Raw genomic sequence first — 24,497 nt, forward strand, 5'->3', positions numbered from 1 at the left:
AGTGAGGCTTGTTCAAAAACCACAACAGAACAGTTTGACGGAAAGCTCATGTGAGGAGGACCAACACTTTTCCAACCCCATTTTGTACAGCTTGTGCTGTAGAGAGCTCTCAGGTGTGCTAGCATAGGGCAGCTTGACAGTCAGAACTTGGGTCACCACTAATCTCCCAGTCTCAGATGGCTATTGGACATCACCTAGTGCGTTAATACAAGAGATGCTTGTCCCTTCCTCTGCTTTCCAGTGTCCATAGAGCCTTCGTAGCCAATGCTTATCAGACGGGACCTTCTTTCCTTCCCAGCCACTCCATGGCCTCAAAGCCCCTCACTGAGCCACAGCACTAGTCCATCCACCTCTGTGATGTGACATTAAAAGTGGCAAACTCCAAAGTTTAAAAAAAAAAAAAAGCTGCCATTAGAGTTTAAGAGATCAACTTACCCCATTTAATTCAAGAGGAACATTGTTTTCTTTTTATCAGTCATTCACAATCTTTTAGAGTAGGATAATTCCTTTTTAATTAAAAGTAGAGTCAGATCCCCACATGACCATGAAGTCATTAATACTCGAATCATTTTTAGTCTTGCCAATCACAGCATATAAATTTATTTGGACAAATAAGCATGCATTCATATATATCTATTCATATATAATGTTTATATATGAATGAATGCAGAACCCCTTTAATGTTTCCATCCCTCCTCCGTCCTCCCCTAGGACTGGGATTAGGAATCACTACTTTCTACCACTTGGTCATTTTTCCTTGGTTTCAGTTACAATTTTAAAGAGTGTTGTACTAAAAGTAACTGAAGTTTCTTTCTATTTCACAAATGAGGTGAGTGTTTATTCCATGTGCTGTAGATCCCAAGATTCTGTCCAAGAGTTGCTTCTAGGGAGACTCTTCCTTCCTCTGGTGCCACACAGAATAAAGCTGCTTGTCGGCTTCAGATATCTATCTGTCCGTCTGTCCATCCGTCCGTCCATCCATCCATCCATCATCCATCCATGTACGATATATCTATACTGGGGGTTCCATGAAATGTCACGTGTGTAAAGGATTTCACAGCAAGACTTGAAATAAAAGGAGGGAGGGAGGGAGGGAAAGAGGGAGGAAGGAAGGGAGAGAGAGAAGGAGGGTGTGGGGAGGAAATGAAGGAAATGATAGCATCAGAAACAGCTGGCAATCTTCTCTGACTGAGTGCAGTACCTGAAGGGTTCAAGGTTACCCTTTTTGACTATCAGAGCTGCAGTCACCACATTTCCCTCGACCTGCTGCAAGAGCATGTAAACTGACCCTAGCTGCAGCTGTGAGTGCTGCAAGGATTTACATGGAAAGGGAAATTGTTTACCTTGGAATGACAGGGAACTCAAACCTATGCTCAAGGCAGGGGTTACAGGATCTGCATACCCTACTCGTAAATGTCTGTCTCGTCTGAAAATGGTCTTCTCTCATGGCTTAGGTGGTGAAGCTTATTGCTACCTTTAAAATATTTTATTTATTTATTTTTAAGTAAAATTAGTGAAAAGGTAATACCATGTCAAAAAATGGTTCCTCTCCCTGCAGGTGATTTGTCTTCCCCATTGCGCTTGTGACATATTTGGCCTTGTCTGGACTTCAAGCTCATTCCTTCCTGAATGGTTTCAGGACCCTGCAGGAACTTCCTACGACTGTCAGGAAATCATCCTGCCCGGAGGACTAGCATACCTAATGTTCTTTGCTCTGCCTCTCCTGCATGGCATGCTAGCACAAAGCCAAATGTCCCCGGGATGTTCGCTCTGATTCCTTGGGTTGTTTACTTCAGGAAACTGGCTCTGTACATGGTCCAGGAGGATGCAAGCAGATGTTTGGAGAGGCTAACAAGAGTCTGTGTTAGGCAGCTGCTCTTCAGCCGGTGAGGGGACCACCACTTCATGGCTGTTGGTTAATTTACCTTCCTTTGATGCAGTGTGGGATGAGAGTAAAAGCTTTTTCTTTAGATTCTTTCAAATGTTGGTAGAACCAGGCAGTGCTGGCCCAGGTGGCCTTGACAGTCAAGATGTCTGCTGTATTAACTGTGGTTAACTAACATGCTGCCTTCAGGGAAGAATTTCAGCCTCATTTCCTGTCCTAGTTTAACAGATTTGCCCCGGACCCACCCCAGGCTCTCTAACCTGTTTTCTGTCTGGATGGATTAGCCAGTTCAGGCTATTTTAAATAAGTGGAGCTCTATTGTGACCAGGCTCTTTATCTTACTGTTTTCTAAGGCTCATCCATGGCATGGTGTGCATCAGTACCTCATTCTCCTTGTTTGTTTGTTGATTGTTTTGTTTGTTTGTTTGTTTGAGAGAGGATCGAATTTTATAACTTGACTGGTCCGGGACTGAAATAGACCAAACTAGCTAGCAGGAAAGACGTGTACCGCTATGCCTAGTACTTCATTCTTCTTATTGCAAGGTATATTCATTCCATTTTATGGACATACCATACCTTGTTTATTTGAGGACGTCTGGGTATTTCTACTCATTGGTTCTTTGAGTAGTGCCACCATCAGCATTCCTTGAGTTTTGTGTGAACATTTGTTTTTGGTTCTCTTGGGTAAGAAGCTAAATATGGCAGGAGTCCGTGTCTAGCATTTGGGGGGCTTCCAAGCTGTCCTCTAAAGGTGGCCATACTACTTTTTATTCCCACCAGTAATGAGTGCAGATCTCTGAGCATCTCAGATCTTTCTCAAGCACCATGTTTGTCTTGTCCTTATCCAATATCTCATTTTGTCCTTGGGGTGAGGGAGCAGGGTTCTGGAAGATAATTTTAGAAGAAATGAAGCAAATGAAAGTCCAATTCTTTGCCGATTGGCTCAGCTGAAGCTCTGGGAACCTTTGGCCCTAAGCCTGAGAACCTCCTGTTTGATGGCATATGACATTATGAGCAATTTTGCTTTTCTGCTTTTTGTCTCCTTGGAGGAAAAAGAAAAGGTTTGCCTTTTTTGAAACTAGACATGGAGGATTTAAACACATGTATGGACTCCTGAGTTATTAAAGTTCCACTAAACATGGCTTTGGTTTATGCCGGGAATCAATTTTTAGGACCACTCTCTTGGTGCCTCTCCTTGCCATTCTCCACTAGGCCGTAACTCAAGAGCTGAATGAAGCTCTTTTCAGCCAGTGTTTGGCAAGGAAAGAGTGGCTGGGTGCTGGGTGCTGGCTGCTGGCTGCTGGCTTGGGCTGTTAGCAGGCAGCTGCAGCTCATGCCTTTCTGCAGGGAGGAGCCTCTGTAGGCTGAGGGCTGTTCATCTGTCCTGTTTGAACTCAGCATAACAAGACCTCTGCTGAGGCTCTATGGTGGTAAACACCAAGGGCAGGGGTCTCAGGTAACCTCCTGCCCCCGTGCCCTGCACAACCAACCAGGCGGGTAGGCCAGAAGGGGAGCACCAAGAAATGTTGTTTCTGATTCACAGATGTGATAACTCCTACTGTCTTCTGGCCACAGTTGATTAGTTTGGACACATGTTGGCAGGAAGCCATAGGTCATTTTGCCTGCTGAAATGACAGGGTAACTGAGACGGGTGGCCTGGGAAGTCAGCCTGTCTGGCATTCCCCTCCTTTTGCATTCGTGCAAAACTTTCTGAAAGATGGTTTGTTTCGTTTCTGGAGTTTGCTCATGGCAGGAGACCCCTTCTGGTTTCTCTCGCACCTGGTTTGAGCTGGGCCCTCTCCTATGGGTGGGATTCTCTATACCAGGAGGGCCTAGGAGGGTAGCTGTGCACCCGAGCCTTCCCAGCCCTATTTTGACCTCCTCTCTCTGGAGCACTGCTCCTCCCGAGGTCTCCAAAATGTCTCAGGTCAAGAGAAGATCAAGGGAAGACAGGTGTCCCTGTCTCTCCGTTAGCCCATCACGGGCCCACTTGCTCAATGTTCTTTGTAGTCACTCTCAGATCAATACCTTGCTGCTATTATGGGTTAGTGTGGCACAGCTGCCTGCTAATTAAGCTCATATAGATTACCCCTTTATTATGTCTGTCAGTTTAGTACATCAATTTCAAATCAAATATGAAGTGTTAAATTACTATTAGACTAACAGCTGATGTGTTTTCTGTCGTGCGATTTTCATAGTAATTGATGCATTTGGCCTAGTGACTTCAATTGAAAAATAAGTAAGCAAATATTAAAAACACACACACACACACACACACACACACACACACACGCACACGCTCGTTTGTGGCCTAACTGAAAATGGATAATACCTTCCCAACCCCCACATAAAGGTTAGTTGCAATTTTTTTTGAACAGATCTTTGAAATACAATTCATCTTCTATTGTATTTGACCTGATCTTGGAGAAAATATTGTCCGAATTTGGCAGTTTCCTATGGGGTGGGCCGTTTTGTTACTGGCTACAGTGGGCTCATAGAGGGCGCTGCCTATCCTGCCACACCACGGGTCCGTCTCCTTGTGGGTGGCAGTGACTGACTTCTGACAGCAGAAGGATTTAGAATCATCTGGCATCAGGCATTACACGCAGCTCTGCCTCAGCGTGAGTACCGTGAGGGGATTCTCTGCACACAGTTCCACCATAGAAAGCCTTCCTTTTGAGTCTCTTTGATGTTCTCACCTCTGACAGGCTTCTAATTAGATCCGAAGCTGTGTTAGGAGTCTGAGAGCTGATGCTTTCCACAGAGCACAGCTTCCTATATTCAAGCTGCCACCTTCACGTTCTAAACTAATTAGCAGTTCAGCTTCTCAGGCACACTTGCCACCATAGTACAGATGTTTGGTAGCCATAGGGGGCCCGGTAGCTGCTTGCTGTGTTGGGTGGTGTAGGGATAAGGCATTTTCACCATCCCCGAAAGTCCTTTGGCAGTGCTGACTGTGTGCTCAGCTCTGAAGAAGGTGGATTTGTTATTTTTTGTGTCGTAACACAACACCTGAAAAAAAAGCAGTGTAAGAAAGGGAGCATTGCTGACGGTGGAGACATGTACCCAGTATCCCATCATGGGAGGTAGAGGCAGGGGAGGATCAGACATTGAGGGTGATCCTTAGCTACATAGTGAGTTCAGAGCCAGCCTGGACTACATGATAGGTTGGAGAAGGAGGAGCTATTGTGAATGTAGGAGCAGGTGGCATGGTTTCGGGAGGTTGTGGGACCTTGGAGATGGCCCTGGATGGGTACAGTGAGGCACTTGTTGGTTTTTTAAAGCTAAGCCAGCTTCTGCTTCCAGTCCTGTCCTCAGATTCCTGCTCAGCCTCCACCTCCGGCCTTTTGCATTCCTGCTGCCATAGTGTGAGCCTCTTCCCCCATACTTCCCCACCATGATGCCATTAGTATGTGAGCGTGCATGTGTGGTGCATGTGTTCTAGTGCCTTCGCTCTCTGAGCCCTTCCCATCCCCAGTTCTGCGCATTTCACTAGGCAGCCTCAGTCTCCTCTTCTCCTGGGTCCATCAACTACTGAGACCTGCTCGTATATTCAAGTTAAAGATTCAGAGCCAGTGTGCTGATGGTTCAAGTCAGAGGAGTCAACTTATGATTTGTTTCACTCTATTATTGGACTTATCGGGCCACTATACACTTTAGGTCATTTTGCTTTTTTGCATTTTGCTAGTTTGACCTGGAATTTGCTATATAACCAAGGATGACCTTGAACTCCTAATTGCCATGCCTCCACCTCTCGGATGCTAGGATTTAAATGAGTTTGAAGTGCACCTTGGCCTCCAGACATTTCCAGGTTAAGATGGGTTAATGGGATTACAGGTCGATTTCGGATTGAGTAGCAGGTGTGTAAGTTTTTACTGCCAATCTTTTCCATTAGAATTGTCATTTCTATCTCGTGCTAATGAGTACTGTGAAGATCAATGAAAAGGATGCTGAGGTTAGCCTATCGCTATTGCCCTACTTTCTAAGGGCACACACACGCACAGGCTTCATCTTGCACCAAATCTGTCCTTTCGGAAAGTTGGATTTTACTTTGGTTTTAATGGATGCCTATTGGCTTCTAGGTATTTTTAAGTCTGGATATTTGCTAACTATCTTTATTTACTATGAAATGTGAATTTATAAATATGTGAAAAGACTTGGGTACAAATCTCCCCTTTTCTCAACTTTCCACATTTGGCTGCCAAGTTATTAACACTTCAGGGCATTTGATGCTCAAATGTTGGAACTGTGTGAAAACTCACTCTCTCTCTCTCTCTCTCTCTCTCTCTCACACACACACACACACACACACACACACACACACGCTTCTACTAAGGAAACAGTTCATTCTTGTCTATGTGAAATTCTTTTAGTTTTGTTGGCCTGGGAATTCTTACCTGCAGTCTTTCTCATGCTCTCGATGGTGATGTGCAAACACTGACACCCTATCTGAATTCCTCTCCGAACTTGGCACCGCTCCACAGCCCAGCATATGATGCTAAAGGGGTGTTCATACTCCTGCCCCCCATCTCCTGCCTGTCTTCAGAAACCTCGTAGTTGAGGTTGTATGGGTTGTACTCCCCCTCCCCCTATAGTCTTTTCCCAAGGGTTGGAAGAATTTATCAATAGGGCTGAAGTCAGAGCTTGGCCCACCCCTGTGGGGGAGCTGTATGACCCTGGTTCTTGTCTTACGCTGTCTTCGTGGATGACTGGTGAACTCTACAGTAAACATGGTCAGGGGTGTTGTTGTTCTCACATCTTAAGGTATTAAACCTTTTGCTTGGTTTTGGACAGTGCCTTACGGTCTCCTCATTAGTTACACCCACCGCTGTCTGCAGTGGCTGTTGAGTAGTCTGAGTTGTCCAGGCAAGCAGAGCTAACAGGAAACTGTCAGCAATTTAAAGGGCTTTAAGCGGTCCACAAGCCAGAAAAGGTGTGAATCAGTCCAAGTCGAAAAGCCCGAGAACTGGGGACCTGGCCAGTAGGAGTCGATGCAATACAGACTCCTCCCTACTTAGTGAATAGTCCTCAAGGAGCTTAGGACATTCTCCTCTCAGTAAATCGAGAGTAACCACATTTCTTGCTCACTAGGTCCTATCAGCATACCACCACCAGTGCAGTGGAACAGTGTGATATCTTGTGGACAGAAAGGTCCTTAAGATCTTGCTAGCTTCTAACGCGGGACTGGAGAGTTCATACATTACAGAGTGGGCCGGGAAAGGCATATTGATGCACCTGTGAACTAGAAGCAAACTGCCTCTCGTGGGCCTGATAGACAGGTCTGAAGAAAAAGGCCTTTGTCTAATCCTTAGCCTCATGCAAGGTACTAGAAGACAACATGTTCTCAGCCAATGAAATTACATTTACTGCAGTGGCTACAACTGAAGTCAACACTTGGCTGAGATTATCTTTTGTCACTATCTAAGGTTTGTCGTGTGTAAAAGTCAGATAGGAAAGTGGAATGCAGATAACAGTGTGAGTAGCCAACCACCATCACACACTGCGATTCCTCATTGGTCCTTCCAATGCAGTGTTGCTTCTGACTGACTGTCTCCCTGTGTAGAGGTGGCTCTAATGACTTACACTTGCTGTTTCTCACCATTGTAGCCTGAACATGTAATCTGATTGATTTGATAGGCTCAGCTAGAGGCAGATTTCCCTCCGTCTGGTGTGTACCTTGAGTCTCACCAGCATCTTGAATTAGATGGTATTTAAGCTAGACTCTGGACTAAAGGCATTTGAGGTGATGCTGGACCAGGTTAACATTTTGCGAGTCTTGAATTTGGGGACAGGGGTGTTGGGTGAATGTTAGGGTCCTCTCAGATTTCTATCTTATAAAAGAAGCCCAGGTATAATGATTTCCTCTGAATTGAAACATTCACCCATGGAAAGAGGAGTAGCTTAGAAAACTCAGGAAGTAAATAAGCTTACAAGTCTCACCGCTGACACTTAGAAGATTGACGAGGCTCCTACCTAACATGGCAGTAACACTTGCTGGGGAGAGGAGCTTCTTCCCTGGTGAACTTGTGCCTCCATGATGGGCTGCTGGCTATGCAGCTGCCCTTTGAGCCATCGTGTTCCCATAAGTAGCCCCTTAACCTCTTGTGCCTGCGCCTGGACTACTTGCTGCCCAACCCTACCTGCCCTTGGGGGTTGGAGGTGAGGTGGTGTGGAGTCAGCAACACAGACTCTGGGGGCAGGTGAGAAACAGTGCAGCAAGCTCATCTGAACCTTGCTGCAAGCTTCTTTAATCCCCTCCACCGAGCCCCATTGGTCCCAAGAAAGCATCTTTTCTAAACAGCAGTTCCCAATTGACTGCCATTGTCTGGGCCAGCAATCCTTGGTCTCTCAGGCAGCCTTCAATTAGGTCCCCCTGCAGGAGATGCTTATGCAGCTGTCTCCCCCCCCCCCCCCCCCAGTGTTTACCTAGAGGTGGCCACTGTCATTCTTCCTATAACCTCTGCTCCATAAGCAAGCTTAATAAAATCATTGATTGGCCATTGTGCATGAAATTATTCTATTTACTGAACCATCTTATTAGTATGTCATGAAACTCAGTTCGCACAGCACTGGGGCAAACACCAGCAACCAATTGCAAGGAGTCAAACTGGTACACGTGTTTTAGTTACCTGATAATAACAATTTAGTTAATGAATAATACCAATTGAATGGCCAGCTTGGTGCTTTCTGTTGCTTTCTAGTAGTCTATGCGTAGACTTTAGGACAGTTTTTAGTGGAGTGATTTTGATGGAGTGTCCCCTGGGATCCTCTTGTAGATGGGTATTCACTCTACCTACTTCTATGCTGACCTGGTTTGCTCCTCTATATGAAGAGCCCTCAGTCTGAAAGCATGGATGGCGCTGAGGATTTAGTGTGTCAGGGAGAAAGTGTACTTGGTCCATCTTAAATCTATACTCAATGTTAGGAGATTTTGGGCAGGGTTAGGGGAGCCATAGTCATGGCCGGGAGAGGCTGGATAATTCGCTGTGAAGTCAGAATGCTGAGGACACTAAATCAGTGTGCTTCAGCAGGACTTTTAGAAAGTCTGAAACCAGACATGCAGTTTGACCTTCTTACCGGCAGTGTGAGATGTTTCCCTTCCCTTTTGCTAATGGCGGGCAGTTGACGTTGATAAAGCTGGGTCATACTCTAAAAGCACATTCTAAGGGCCTTTCCTTAGAACCTGGGAATGGGCATGGCACTGACTAGCATCCTTATATTATCTAAAAATAGTGGGAGGCTACATAGGATTGATGCTGCTCAACTCTGGTTACATGGGTCCATGGTAAATGCTCCCATCCCCCGACCCAGGGGTTAGACAGATATGATTTCTGTTTTGCCGTAGGATCCTTGTTTTGTTCAGATTCTTTTTGTAACCCCTGTCTGCATATGTGAATTTGTATGTGGTGTACGTGTGTTTGTGTGGGTATGTGTATATTCATGGAGGCCACATGTCAACATTAGATGTTTTCCTTGCTCTATCTCCACCTCTCGTATTTTGAGAGAGACTCCATCACAACTTGGAGCTCACCAGTTGGTTAGAGATCTACTGTCTCTACTCATCCCTTCTCCTAAGCACTGGCGTTACAGATGTAAGCCTTCCATGCCTGACTTATTTGTGTGGGTGCCGTAGATCTGTGTGGGAGTCATGAGATGGATTGAGCCATCTTCCTAGCCTCAACTTTCCCACTTGAATTGGTGTGGCATAAATCTATATGATTAATAGTAAGACAACCACAATTTTGCATTACAATGTTGATCTCTCCAGAATCAACTAATATATCGTTAAAGTAATTGTCTTGTGTTTCTGCTTCAGCTTCTAGTTTTCTTACTTAGGGATTTGTCACCATTTCATAGGATGGTCCTCTCTACAGAAATGGGTTTTCATTTGATCAAGGATTCTGTATTAAAATGATTTTAATATAAAAGTTGTGACAGACTTTTTGTTGTCCTTTCATAAGATGACCCTCTCTACAGAAATGGGTTTGCCTGTGCGCAAGGAGGGTGTGAGGTACCTCTTGTCGCCTCACCTCTGTTCCTTCTGAAAGGAAGCTCCCTCCAGGTCTCCTTACAGGCCATCTGTGCAGGCTGACTTCCAGTCTGTGCACACTTTGACCTTTGGGCTAGACACCTGGCTATGAGAACACACGCTCTGTCTATGATGCTCCTGAAGGCTTCTTTGGGATTAGGAGTGGGGTTTGCAACTTGAGTTTGTTCTAACACCTGTCATTCTTGTAGTGTTTGTCTCTTCTGATAAAAACTATTCAGAGAGGCACAAGGCTTCCCATGTAGGCCTGGGGTCCCTTCATTTAGCACCTGAATGGTCCCTAACTCCCATTTATTCAGAATGGGTTTCCCCAGCATCCAGAAACTGCTCCCACTGAAAACTCTCCCACTAAATTTCATATGTGGTTTTGTAGAGCACCCCTGTGCACCGATGGCCCTCCCTGCCAGAGGCAGGCTGTCTGAGTGGAGCTCTGTGAGTCACTCCCACTGCCTTCTGCCTCAGTTATTTACTGAGGTGGCCGAGGCAGGACCATTGTTCCTCCTTAACCTGGGCCCAAACACCTTAGAGTTATAGATCCTTTGGGAAATGTTTTGTTTGCTTGCTTGCTTTGATTTCTGTAGTATCATTGCAATTGTTTGATTTGAAGTATTATGAAAAAGGAGGAGGGAGGTTTTTGTATCTGCCACTGGGGAGAAGGCTAGCTGGAGGTAGCTTAGAACATAGACTGGGATAATTAAATTAACCTTTCCAAAGGAAATGATAGGCTGCGTTTCTTCCCACAGGTTGTCTTCTCGTGCAGTCTCAGTTAATGGGGTAGGAACAAAAGGAAGGTAAGCAGTAGTACTGAGGCCTTCCGCTGTGTAGCATGATAGGAAAACGAAGTGCAGTGTCAACATCACACCAGCTTCTACTCGTCTTTCTTTGTGGAAAAAAAAATCACTGTTTTGCCACTGACAAAAATCCCAAGATTTAATGACCTTCCTCAGCCCAAGTTAGGCTAGGAGATATCGTGAGCTTTTCATAAAACTTAGCTATCTGTATACCTGCCCAGTTTTATGCTGTCCGTCTACTAAGCTGACAAGGAAAATAAAGACCTAAATGGAAGAGGAAATTATATTTCTACTATTGGCTGAAGATGCTTCCAAGTATCACGTGGCTGTTGATGAAATCTGGAAATTCACTTAACTCAGGCCGTTTCTTTTCTTCCCACACATTTGGAACAAATGCTGAGAGAAAAATACCTCTGTAGAAGCAGAGGGGCTATTTTTAGATTCAGTCTTATTTTGGGTTTCATTATTCAGAAATCCTCCCTCAGGGGCCAAGGTCATATTTGTATACCAAGCTTGATGGCTTTTCCTTACTCTGCTCTGTGTGTACCTCGAGGCAGCACATGCCACGCACAGCAGCTTGTCATCTGAGGAAACCCTGCATCGCCCCTGCCAGCTGTGTTGGACATCCCTGTGCTGAGCATGTGTGGAGGTCAGGGGGTTAGTTTAGTTTGGATTTGCCTCTGGTTTCAGTGATATGTTTCGTTTCTCCTGGTCCCTAGTGCCAGTCCTCGGCAGAATGGACTGCCCCCCTTTCACCTCAAAAAAGCTTGCTTTCAAAATACCAGAAAAGTAACCTATCTTATGAGCACCGAATAGCAAATACTTGTGGTGCCAATTAGCCAGTAAGTACTGAAATGTCAAAATATAAAATCACAAATTTAGTTTTAGTATACAAAATTTAGTTATAGATCTAATTGCTTTTTCCCCTCTTTACCACTCATCTCCGTTCTACACAATAGAATGAGCGCTCGTTGCTAACAGAGGCTTTAGGAATAGGGCGACTAAACAATTGGAAACAGACTGATTGACATCAGCTCATTCCTAGTTCCTGTTTTGTAAAACAGACTACTGCTTTCTGGAAAAACTGGTCTGTTTGGGGGATTTATATGCTTCCTGAAAGCTTAATTTGTTTATGTGGGAGTTAGCAGGAGTGACTCCATTTTGGTGTGGTCTATGCTGTTGAGGCCTGTGGGAGCTTAACCCGAACAGTGGCCTCTAACAGTTGAATCAAAACATTTACTAGGCTGACACTGAAAATTTCTCTGTGTGTTTCTGAGTGTTTTGGCCCAGTCTGAAACCCCAGCAGGTGGGCTATTGTATAGCGTTTACCAAATTCACTCTTGATGATGCTTTAATGGTGTGTTCTCTGTTATACGTAGAGTCATGTAGGCTTGATGTGTTGATTACTTGTTGATTAGCTCTGTTTCATTAGTATGTAAATTTCTCTCATAAATGGTAAAAATTATATGTACCAAAGAATTACATTGAAATAAATTTCTTTATAATTTACCATCGAGAAATGTTTGGTCTGTATACTTACTTTATGTCCCTGTATACTTGGAGTCATGCAAAACATTATTTAGTGAAATCAGTCACAAATGGAGAAAGTTGAAGAAGTCCTCTTCTACCTTAAGCTTCTCCCTGTATAACCTAACATACATGATGCTATTTAGCCACATAACTTCATAGTGAGGTCTTTAAAAGTTTATAAAACTGTGACTGAAAACCTTCATTGCTCCTTTCAGAGATGGTCAGGGGACAAAGACAATAACACAGTGGGGAAAAAAAAGTTCCACATTACTTGAAACCTGGCTTTTGGTGGAGTCATTCTTTCTTTGAAAGTCAATCTCATAGAAAGATTTCTCCATTTGTTTACCTACCAAGAGATGTGTAGTCTTTAGTCTTAAAAACTTGATAAGAGGTCTGTAAGCTTACTTAATTGTGCTCCTTGGTTGAAATGAAGCAGGAGGCTCAACCCCATGTTGTGGGTTGGATTTCCTTCTGAGCAAGCCCTCAGACACCCTTTGGTGATATGTGACTCTGGGCAGTGGCTTCCATCCCCTGAATGTTTTTCAACCTATAATTAGCAGTTGAATTGAATGAAAAATAAATTTCTGTCCACCACCACCCACTTTAATAGTAGAATGTTTGAGGTAATGGAATAATATGGGCAGATAAGTAGAATACCAGTTGACCTAAGCAGTACACCGTCCTTGTTTTTAAATCTGAGGCCCTGCATTGATTAACTGTTTGACCCTGCAAATAGATTTCAGTTTTGCTATAGATGAAACCAACCCCTGGGCAAACCCATCACTTCACAGCCCCTCAGGAGAGAACAGGTGTAGGAAGAGGCCCTTCCCAAGTGCTGAGAGGTGAGTTTCTGTGACCACAGGAAGACCAACTGCTGCTGATAGATAGCCCATGTCAGCTGCAAGAGTGACTGGGGTAACACACAGACTAGTGTTTCTGGTAGAGAAAAACCACTTAGCTTAGAGACCCTGTCACTAAGCTTCATCTTGCTAGAGACTGTGATGCATTACACGTGTAACATGGGGTCTCTTCTTGGGCCTGGGTTTCTTTCTACCTCAGCAAATTAAACATTTAAAACAGATTTAACAAAATTCAGTGGAGAGTTCAAAGAGACATGAATTTAAGAAGCGTTATTCTCCGGCATGGGGTGGGGGGGCATTCTGTCTGTCATTCTCTGTGTCTGGGTTAAGTTTTCCTTGTTGAGCAGCTGTCTACTTGGCTGCTGATGGATCTTTTGCAAACCAGATCTTTTGAAAAATGATGCTGAGGTTAAGAGAAATTAGCATGTTTCTAGAAGGTGAGTGGTGAGTGATGTAACTGAGCTGGGGTTGGGGGTGGAGTTCTGTAGCCTTGAACACAGGCCATTGCATACTGCCAAGCATACATTTCACCTCTACAGTAAGCCTCCTGGTTTGGCTGTAAACTCACCCCAAGAAATAGTTTACGTTCATTTTAACTCTTTATAGAACATTGGTACAAATAGTTATAAAATATGGCAATAATTCCTGACACTGATCTAGACAAGGACTAAGAAGAGACAGGGATTGTGGGAAACAGAATCCAATTGTTGCAGTGGGGGATGAAAATCTTGAGCTAACTGAATATCCAGCTGTTTGATAGTTTATAAGACCACAATTTAAATAACTTTATTATCGTTAAGAGAGTGGTCCAGGGGTGAGAGTCTGGGTTCCAGTCTCAGTTTTCTTCCTCGTTAACTGTGCAACTTTGGCTAGCATATGTGGCTCGGGCACCTCGGATCTCACTGGAAACAATGTCCCACAGGCTTGCAGTGAGAGAGTTCAGTGTTTGTCATAGTGTGTACCTAACTAGATGCTATCATACTGCTAGTCAGGTGGCTCAGTGGAGTGGCCTGTATGTTTGTGTCATTCAAGCATCTTGCTTTTGAAGCCCTAAGTTGTTGGAGGCTGAGCGTAACATTCGAAGGGCATCCCTTAAAAGAGGATTCCATTAGGTAAAGTCTGGGAAGTGATGGGCACACTTGATAAATAGCCTAATCACTGAGCACTTAGTCAGGTGCCATGTAGCCCCAGTGTGTCGGCTTGTTTTGTGTCAGCTGACACAAGCTAGACTCATTTGGGAAGAGGGAGCCTGGATTGGGACAGCACTCCCACCAGTCCCCTGTGGGCAAGCCTATATTTTGTCTTATTTTTTTAAAATAATTTATCTTTATTTTATATTTTATATGTTTTGCCGGCATGTATGTCTGTGTGAGGGTGTCTGATCCCCTGGAACTGGAGTTATAGGCAGGAGTAAGCTGCCATGTGGGAGCTGGGAATTGAACCCGGGTCCTCTGGAGAGGAGCCAGTGCTCTTAACCTCTGAGCCATCTCTCCAGACCCATATTTTGTTTTCTTGACCAGTGATCTATGTGGGAGGTCCCAGGTTGCTGTGGGCAGTGCCACCCCTAGCCTGGTGGTCCTGCGTTAGTATAGGAAAGCAGGTTGAGTAAGCCATAAGGAGCAAGCAGTAAGAAGCTCACCTCCATGGCTTCTGCATCAGTTCCTGCATCCAGGTTCCTGCCTTGGCCACCTTCACTGACCTAGGCATTAGGAAACTTTAGTGAAGCCAGTGGCTGCCTTATCCCCGGAATCCTTCACAGTCCCCAGCTTTCCCAAAGTTCGACTGCTTGCCCACTGGGAATCCGAGTTCAGTCAGAACACCCCTGCTTGGACTTCTTCAGGATAACCTTGATTTCCTTTAGTCTTGAGTCCAAAGATGGGAAGTTGTCCTTTCAGATCAATAAATCTCCTAAGAAGGAAAAGGACATTAATGAAGGAGATGGTGCTGGTCACCTGCATGTTGACAGTGTCTCCCCCAAGCACTCCCATTTAGTTTGAATGTGCTCAACTGAATGAACCTCAGGACATACATATCTCTTGGTTTCAGGGACACCGCCTTTCAGTAAACCAGGCAGATCTCTGAGCCAGCCGCTTGGAAAGTGTTTGGGTGGTGCATCCATGCAGCTGGTGCCTGAGGTGGAGCAGACAGGACCTTACTTCATTGAATGAATAGCCCTGAAGACTTAGGAAAATAGCCTTAATTAGACTTAATAGGGGGAAATTCCCTTTCATGAAAGAATCCAATTTTAAATGGTCAATTTATGCCTCTACTGTGAGAACTTTACTCAGCCTCCCTTCTTTTTGGGGGTTGGGGATTATTGCCTCTAGCAGAACCATCTCTAACAGGTTTCTTTTGAGCTACTGGGCGTTTGAAGTTTGAGGTAGCTTTTAGCAGATCAAAGGCAATAAGTTAACGTAGAATGTTAGTTTTCTGTCCAGTAGTATTTTCAATCAGCAGAGATTGGAAGATGAGAAATTGCTTTCTTGTGGTGTTGGGGATCAAACCTGGGTCCTTGCTCATGCTTAGCAAGCCCCATCCCAACCTAGCTGCAGTCTAGTCTGTAAGTGGGACATTTATTTTGACTACAGCTCTAGCCATTTGTCATTGACACACCGTCTGGCTCCTACCCATGCCTTTGATCCCACACCATGCTCCCTTTTCCTGTCCACGGGTCTTCAAAGTGTTTCAGATACCTTTGCAGCTTTTGTTTCTAGGCACATCTAGCTTTCACTGCCCTCAAGCCTTTGGTCTCTGGCTGTTACAGTCTTTCTGTATGTTTCTGCCTGGTTGCTTATGACCATGCATTTCCAGTGGATCTTCCCAAGTATGATTTTTGTGACTTTGTATCTTCTGAAGAGTCACTATCTACTCCTTCAGAATCCTGTCACTCTCTAAATAGCCTGCTGTGTCCATCTGAAATGTAACATAGTCATGTTGGTCTCCTTCTACAGGGGCTCATGTTGCCTGCCTCACTGCTGGATCTCCAGAGTCTAGAATAGCGCCAGAAGATGTTCAGTATATGACTGTTAAGTGAATGGAGTACTTTATAAGTGGTTTCTAAAATGACCCCAAACTGGTTTCATGTACTTAATGTGCCGTCGAAGTTGACAAACTTTTTTGTAAGCTTCTAAATAGTAAGTGTATTAGCTCTGGGAGACAAAATATCTCTATGGCAACTACTCATGTACACATTGGCCTGGCTGTGATGCAGTAAATCTTTATTGGTAAATATCATGGAGGCGTTGCCAGCTAAGCCCATGTTTATCCATCCTGCATGTTGTGGACTCTGGGAAGGGTGTGGGTTTGAAGAGTCGCTCTCTGGCGTGAGGCTCCGTTTGCCTGGTTTGCAACTGAACAGCTGTATCTATTCCTGCTCCACTAGGAAAGAAAGCGAAACATGAACTGTGTGTAAACTTACAGACACATTCCCAAAGAGAGCCTTTCCACTGGTGGCAGGGCACCCACCGACTGTCATGGAAGAGAAACAACAGGCAGTCATCTAACGGTGCAGAGTTGAGGAAACTCCAGGAGAGTCAGAAGCTGGAAAGTTCATTGGCCATCCTTGGCCAAGCTAAGCCAACATAAGATTGTATTTAAGTTACTCTGGATTAATCTTCATAAATAGTGCCTTTAGGAAGCAAAGTGAACTGAGACCATAGAGTGGTTTGCATGACTTTTTCCTCTAAAGGAAGAATATGCCGTTGAGAACTTGTGTTTACAAAATGTGTTGAAAACCAGGATTGACACAGGCCTTCAGTAAGACTTTTTCTTAAAGCCAAAGAACTCTTTCTTTTTCCTACACTACTCCCTGAAGCAGGAGCCAGCTGGTCAGTGGGAAAGTCTCTGGCGTGCCATTCGAGACATTTGAAGAATTGCAGGTCCTCAGTCATATACCAAGTAGTTTCCCTCTGGAGCTAACGTTCTGTCAGTTCTTCTGGACAGTTAGAACTGGACTTGCAGGCATCTTGATGTAACACACTAAATAGCCTCATTAGAAGCCAAAGGTCTTGGGGGAAGGGGTTCAGTTTTTTGTTTTTGTTTACCAACTATGATTGTGTGAGGGTGTGCGGACGTGGGGGTGTGTGAGTGGGCTATGTGGGCATGAGGGCATGTGGGCACAAGGAAGTGTGGCTGTGCGTGTGTGTGGGTGTGTGGGCATGTGCATGTGGATATCAAAGCTATCTATAGGATTTGAGATTTCATTTGCTAATCAAGGCCTCACAGTTATCAAGAATCTATTCAGAATTGCTCCTCGCATCTCATTTAATTGCTGCATCTTCAATTTAGTGTGCGTCTTGGAGGAAGTAGTTAGTCTTTTCTGGTCCCTACCTAAGCATCAGGTGACCTAGAGCCCTTTTTCGAATGTGCGATTATATTTAAACTAGATTGCTCAGTTTTAGCTCAGATGGGAAGCACGGGGAGGCCTGTGTGTCTTTGAAGCTACTGGCATATGTCCAGGCAGTATATTCCTAACTTGTTTTTACAGAATCACTGGTTTCTTCAGGACCACTCATGGCGGTACCAATGGCAGTTTGAAGAGCAGCACTGAGGCCTTTTCATCAGTGAACATGTGGCCATATGGAGACAAACATGGCACATCACCATCTGTGTTCATGTCACTGTTCTTGCCAAGATGAGCCCCTCAGATGTCATTCATCATTTTTTTCCTTTTTGCTTTTTAGTGAGACTTCTTGTGAACTTGTCAATGAGGGGTGAGTTTGGAGATCCTGAGGTAGATAGCAGACTGTGTCTGTCATAAGGCCCAGGCAGCTCCCTTCCAGCCTTCCGGTTCCCCTTCTGAGACCTAAGCGTCCTCTGAAGCATCGTCATAGTTCATCTCTTTCAAAAGCCCTCCAAGATCATTCTCACTGAAGTGCCTGCCCCTCTCCTCTGAATCTGCCACACTTAATACCTCTTTGTGAGTTGCTGCTGTGTCTCTGTCGCTCTGTCTGGAAGGACGTCAGTCTGTAATGACTGAAGTCCAGTGTGGTTTCTTTCATTGTTACCTATCTAGAGAGCCCCAAAGTCTGGGTCTCAGTTTCTCTTTTCTTTCCCTTTCCTCCATGTGGCTTCTGAGAGGCTCCAAGAAGCCCACAGTGTGGCCTCTGAAGTTCTTTTTTCTAACTGGAGCCATTCAGCTGCTTACGAGGCAGTTAGATGGACTGAAGGCTTAATGAAGCTCTAACTCCCTCGGCAAGACCTAGGCTGTCTTCATGTGAGTGATTTTTCCCCAGTAGATACATCTTGAAAGTATAGTGCCTTATCCAGCAACAGGAGTATACTGGTAGCATATAGTAGCTATCCATTGCAAGCGTGTTCTGCTGATATTTCTTCCATTGTAGCCTTTGGATCAAGGAGATTTAGCTCCCTGTTATTAGATCATTCTAGAATGGGATGGCTGGTGTATAGAATATTGGGGGAAATCCACTTAAATTCCTGTCTCTGCTCTGCTACTTTGGAGAGTGGCCTTGTGGGCCACTTAAGGGACTGGAGAGATGGCTCAGCAAGGTGCTTATCTCCAAGCTTATTGACTGAAGCAACATGAAGTAGAGATCTAACTCTTCCCTCTCCTCCCTTCCTCTCCGCTGCTGTGCATGGACGTGTGCCCCCTCCCTAGTAAGTGTAATTTTAGAAAGATAGTTACTTATCTATAATGGAGAAATAAAAATGATACCTGGTACCTATAACTCTTTCTCCCATGATTGTCGGAAACATTACCAGAGTATTTAAGGAGTCTGGAGAGGTAGCTAGTAGAGCAGTATGTGCCTGGGTGCACAGTTCTGGGTCTTGATCCTCAACTTTGCATGAATTGGGCATGGTGATGCACGCCCATGATTCCAGCCTGGATTACACAAGTCCCTTTCTCGACAAACAAACAAATACATAAAGAAATAAATAGTCTCTGAAGGAGCAGAACTTACATTGTTAAGAAACCAGGTGGTTGTGAGCCTAGCCTTTAACGGCTGAGCCATAACTTTACCTGTGCTGTCAACTTTCGAAAAAAGTATCCCCGTTTACTGTGTTGAGTTGGCACTGTACAGAAATTAACAGCCATATTGGTCTAGAAATGTTGAACTTAAGTTTTTTCCATTTGTACAGGGGTAACACACTGTATTAAATATGTAAGGTCTTATATACGTGGGTTTGATTACAAAAACTAATAAAGTATTCTCTAAATTAAAAAAAAAAAAAAGAAACCAGGTGGTGCCCTATGTTTAACACAAGGTGTTTTTGTGGTTATATAAAATAGGTACTCCAACCTGTAATTAGGACAGCTGTCTGTCAACCCACATAAGGGCCGCAGTTCCACCTGTCACACCCACGTTAGAAAAACAGGACAGTGATGTCCAGTCACACGTAGTTTCCCTGTGTTATGCTTAGCTATTTTCTAGATGGGAGAGTAGATGGGAGAGGGCGTGGCTAATGCATCTTACGTGGAGAGCAGAACACACGACTTCCTCTCATGCCCTCCCTCTCAGCTCCTCACCCCCCACCTAGTCTGATACCTTCCCTGTGACACATTCTTTTGTAGGTTTGAGAGTGGAAACTCCAGGCCCTTGACACCGCCCCTAGGTTTTACTATGCTGCCTGCTTGACCCTCCCTCTTACAGTTTTGTGTTATATACCGTGCCTTGTGTTATAAGCCCTGTGCCCTATGGGGTTAGGTATGTATGTCTAACATTTCAAATTATGGCCTGGTAGGAAATGCTGATAGTATTATTTCTGAAGACTCCCAAACTAGCAGTAAAGGTAATTTTCACTTTTGGATAACTTTAAATTTTTAGCACCATATATACTAAAACTTCTGTAATTTCTAATTTTCAATGGGTAAGCCGTCGACAGGCGTAAGGGTCTTGGGAAGTCATCCTGGCAAAATTTACTCAGCCAGAAACTGCTACATTTGCCATGCGCATTTGTGACCAGCAAAACATGTAGAACCTTCTATGCAATGAGACATTCACGTTTGGGTTTGTGGCTCCATGGCTAGGTGGACTTTGAAGGAGGTGGGATTTCTACTGCTGTTCCCCCACCCTCTGCTGTCAGTTGTGGGGAACAGAACCCAAGGACTCGCATGTGCTAGGCAGCTGCTCTACCTCGGCACTACTCCCCCAGACAGGATCTTCCTTTTTATAAATCTATGGTCTCTCCTCCTGTTCTGGTTAATTTTTTTGTCAGCTGACTGAAGCTAGAGTTGTCTGGAAGAGGAAGCTCAGTTGAGAAAATGCCTCCATCAGATTGCACGTGGGCTGCTGTAGGAGGCTTGCATTTGCCGTGACGATTGATATGGAAGGTCCCAGACCACTGGTAGTGGTGCCTCCCCTGTGCCTCTGTCTTGGGTAGTGTAAGAAAGCAAATTGAGCAATCCTTGGAAAGTAAGCCAGCAAGCAGCCTTCATCCCTAGGCTCTGCTTCAGTTCCTGCCTCCTGGTTCCCCTTTGAGTTCCTGCCCTGACTTCTCTATAGCCTGAAATGAGCCCTTTCCTCCCCAAGCCGATTTTCTGATTTCTCTCGTGGTGTTTTATCACAGCAGGAGACAGCACCAGGCTTTTAACATGAGTACAGTTTTTTTGAGGTGGTGAATACTGACTGTCCAGAAGGACTCTAGCCTTTGAGAGATGCTCATCTTGTTTAACCAGATGGAGCTGCCTTGTTGTCTTTTTTTTAAAGACACTGTAGGGGCAGATATTCTGTTTACATTGGCCTGAAGAGCCGGGGAGGGAGTTTACTGAGTCACATAGTGGGAGCAAGAGCACTTGACTTGAAGTCACATAGAGCTGGTAGTTAAAGGATGGCACCAGTCCTGCTCATCCCTCTTACCTCTCTCCCTGAGTCCTGCTTTTATCTTTATTGGCTTCATTTGGGGATAGTTTCTAATTTATGTTAGAAAGGGCACCTACTGTAAATTACAGGCCTTTTTCATTGTGATTCAAGGGAAAAGCAGCACTCTCTTCTGCAGCATCCATTTACCTAAAGACCCCTAAGTCTTCCTGGGTTCCCATACCATCTCCGTACCAGTCTCTGTCCAGAGGATGAGCAACATGGGTGTCCTTGATTGTTGGCCATGGCTTCAGGGGTTGAGAGGCATGGGCCATCTGATGAAGCTCATCAGTGGAGTTACATGGGTGAGGAGATGGTTGTTCCCTCTGTGTGTCTGTTTCTGTCTCTGTCCCTCTCTGTGTCTCTCCATGTGTGTGTGCTTATGTACTTGAAGAGCTCCTTCCTTTGGTTCTGCATACTTTTAACTTGAGTGTCCGGCATACAGGTACATGGTGTACTATAGGGAATCCGAAATCCTGAAATCATGCATATCACTGGTAGAGGGTTTTTGTCCTAAAATTTCTACAAAATTTTTGGCTTGCCTTTTGCCAAACATTGGGAGACCTGGTAATTTCTTCCTCAACAGTGTTTGCTGTAAGGTTCTCCTGACTCACTCTCCCCTGCCTTCATGTCTCCAGTGGGACCTCTCTTGAATGAAATTCAGGAAAAAGAAAAATGGTTTTGAAGACTTGGCTAAAATTATGTGTCTTCAACAGTTGGAACCGATTTTGTGAGTTTTTTTGTGTTTGTAGTTGAATAGCTTAGCAATGTGTGGTGGGTGCTAATGACTTAATGGGTGAAGTGAAGTGTCTGCTTCCCCATTTCTTCATGTTTCTTCCATGAAGTAATTGTGGGTTAGAGAGAACCCTGTTCTGAGGGAGGTGTTCAGACCCTGGGGCCAGCAGGAGCTGCTTCCCTCTCCACTCTCTTGGGTATTTAGCTCCCCAAAGAGTTTGCCAGCCATGAACAGAAAGACTTGGGCCGATGCCCCTTGTTCAGAGGGACCTCAGTGTCCTTGGGGCTCGACTTGGCAGTTCTGTGCATCCTCCTTGCTAATCCTGGACACAGAACTTCCCTCCAGGGTCACAGACTTCTTGTCCTCCTGCCCCTCCTCTGCACCATTAATCATTTTATATGGAGGGTTGATGCTCTGATCTCTGTGTTCTTGCTTGACTGCTGAAGTAAAAGCAGGAGGAAGTGCTTGTGGAGTGGACCCTCTGACTTCAGAACGAGGCTCAAACAAGGTCACAGAGCATTCCAGGAGCAGGGCCGAGAAAGGCCTAAGGTTTCTTTTGGACCCATGTTCTTTTTATCTAGCTAGATCACATTTCTCAGGCAATGTTTTGACAGTTTTTCTGTAATGTGTTCCTTTCCTCACCATTCATATCAGGTGTAAATTCTCTGAGGGCAAGAACTTAATTGTCTTTTTCTCCATTAACACCTCAGCATCATTTGCAGCTGAAGGCAGAATAGTAACGGTGACGATAACAGTAAAGACGACATGGTACTATTTATAGGCATGGCTTAATCTGAACAAAATATTCTTATTTTACAGATTGGGAAACTGAGGTTCAGACATGTAGGCCTGAAATCTACACTAAAAGCACTTAGTAAGTAATTGCTCTATGGATGCTGACACGGTCAGAGTTCTTTGATAGGCTCATATAAAAAGATGCCAATTCAAAGAACTGGTTCTGATTTCATAGTAACTCTGAGAAGGTACTGGGAGTTAGGGAGGTTGGGAACTGCTTTGATTCTGACCTTCTGACCCTGCTAGTGTCACCACACCCTAAAGGTCAGTGTCCAGGGAAGCTCGGAAGCAGGCAGCTCTGGTTGTACATTTACCTGTAGACTGGCTGCTGCAGGGTTCTCCCCCTTCATGTAGGTTTCCTTGGAGAGTGCTGGATCTTGTTCTGACAAGCAGCTGAGTTAGTTGGGGTAAGAAAGGCCCTTTCGAGGTTCTTTGTCTAATGTGGCCTGAGTGTAGGACCCTTGGAAAGTCTTCTATGTTAATGGTCTTATACCAGTCAGGGACTGTGTGTGTCCCAGGCCTGTGTACAGATGAGTACTCCCTGTCCTGTGGCAGGAGGAGCTTACCTGCTCCTCCATAGTATTTGGTTAGCCATAGCTGTGCTTCCAACCCCATCTCCCAGCATGGTCACCACAGCTTCTGCCCAGTTGTTTGTCCAGTGTTCTGGTTGTATGTAAGAGGAGAAAGAGCAATCCCACAGCAGTGAGCCCTTTGTAGATAGAAGTGCAAATGTAGTTTGAAATCTTAGATATTACATCCCAGAGGCACCTCTGAACCACATCTCTCAAGAGCACGGGGTTTCCCCGCCCCTCAGTGTTTCACAGTTAGGGAACCTGGAAGTTACTGACAAACTGAACTGTTACTTAAACAGAGTATTTGTTATTGCTTATTGAAGTTGAGGGGCAAGTCTGACCCCAACCCCTCTTCTCTGAAAGCTACTTGGGATGGAATAGAAGCCCAGAGTCCAATGTGGTTGTAAACTAAGGTCTAAGGATAAAGTTTGCATCTGTCTCCTTCACTCTGTGGAACAAGACTCCATGGGAGCAAGTACTCCATGAATAAATGAATGAATGAATGAATGAATGAATTAGTTAGTTAATTAGTTAATTAATGAAGAGAAATCTGCAGATTATCATCCCACACTGAATTGCACTTTGGGAATTTCTTATGTATATGGGCAGAGGATGATTCATGCCTGCCTGCCCATAATTGTGCCTATGAATAAAACTAGTTTGGTGTGTGTGTGTGTGTGTGTGTGTGTGTGTGTGTGTGTGTGTGTGTGTGTGTGTTGATTCAGTGTCTGCTGGCATCCGTCCTGGTTGATTTTCCAGTATGAGCAGGTACAGTTGTTAACCAGGATATTTTCCACTGGGTTTTACCGAACACTCCCTAGTAAGGCAGCTCTACGTTTCTAAGAGCAGTGCTCCTAAAGGCCAGCATCCAGGAGAGCATTTATCACAATTCTCTTTGCTATGGACCAAGAGGGACGGATACCTGATGCAGGCAGACTGTCCTGGGGGATTATTCTTACGGGATGAGAACTATACCTGTTAGGTAACTGGTACTGATGGCTTCACAGTGAAAACAAGACTTGGAGCCTAGGGAGGAAGAGGTGTTATGTTAGAGGTAAGCACGTTTTTTTCCCCTGTTATATCTTCAAGTGGGCTGAATGCTTCCTTGAAACGTAAAGTCCACATTTCCTTATTTTGCTATTTTGAGGTCTTTGAAAGTTATACCTGCCTTTTATTTGGGTGTTAATTTTCTTATTATTTTAACAACTGCTACCAGTATTTGCTGTTATCATTTGTGGTCAGCTGTCTGTTTTCCACGTGATACTCCTTTTAGAAAGGGGAGTCTTCACTTCCGGTGACTGTGTTTGCATGCTTGTTTAAGATTAGGTCTACACAACAGAATGCAGTGTCTGCCAGCTCCATGGCTTTATAGGGAGGATCTAAGAAGCCTGACTCAGAGAATTCTCAGTTACTAAATAAATTCCTGTTGGGTCAGTCCTGCTGATAAAAGACCTAAGCAGAAAA

General features: G+C 44.6%; 1 protein-coding gene across 9 annotated transcripts in view; it reads left to right on the plus strand.

Annotated features, from left to right (window-relative positions):
* Positions 1 to 24,497, plus strand: part of Daam1 (dishevelled associated activator of morphogenesis 1) — a 160,577-nt gene that overhangs the window by 21,346 nt on the left and 114,734 nt on the right. For 4 of the 9 annotated variants that reach the window (XM_087553227.1, XM_087553229.1, NM_001433960.1 and 1 more), the window contains exon 2: positions 10,676 to 10,723. The exons of 4 other annotated variants lie outside the window; for them this stretch is intronic. The gene's annotated coding sequence lies outside the window, so the exon portion shown is untranslated. Of the gene's footprint in view, positions 1 to 10,675; positions 10,724 to 23,831; positions 24,088 to 24,497 lie in introns of those variants that run through there. One more of the 9 variants, XM_087553228.1, reaches the window with a different exon arrangement.

Source organism: Rattus norvegicus, chromosome 6 (assembly GCF_021556685.1).
Source record: "Rattus norvegicus strain SHRSP/BbbUtx chromosome 6, alternate assembly SHRSP_T2T, whole genome shotgun sequence".
NCBI lineage: Eukaryota > Metazoa > Chordata > Mammalia > Rodentia > Muridae > Rattus > Rattus norvegicus.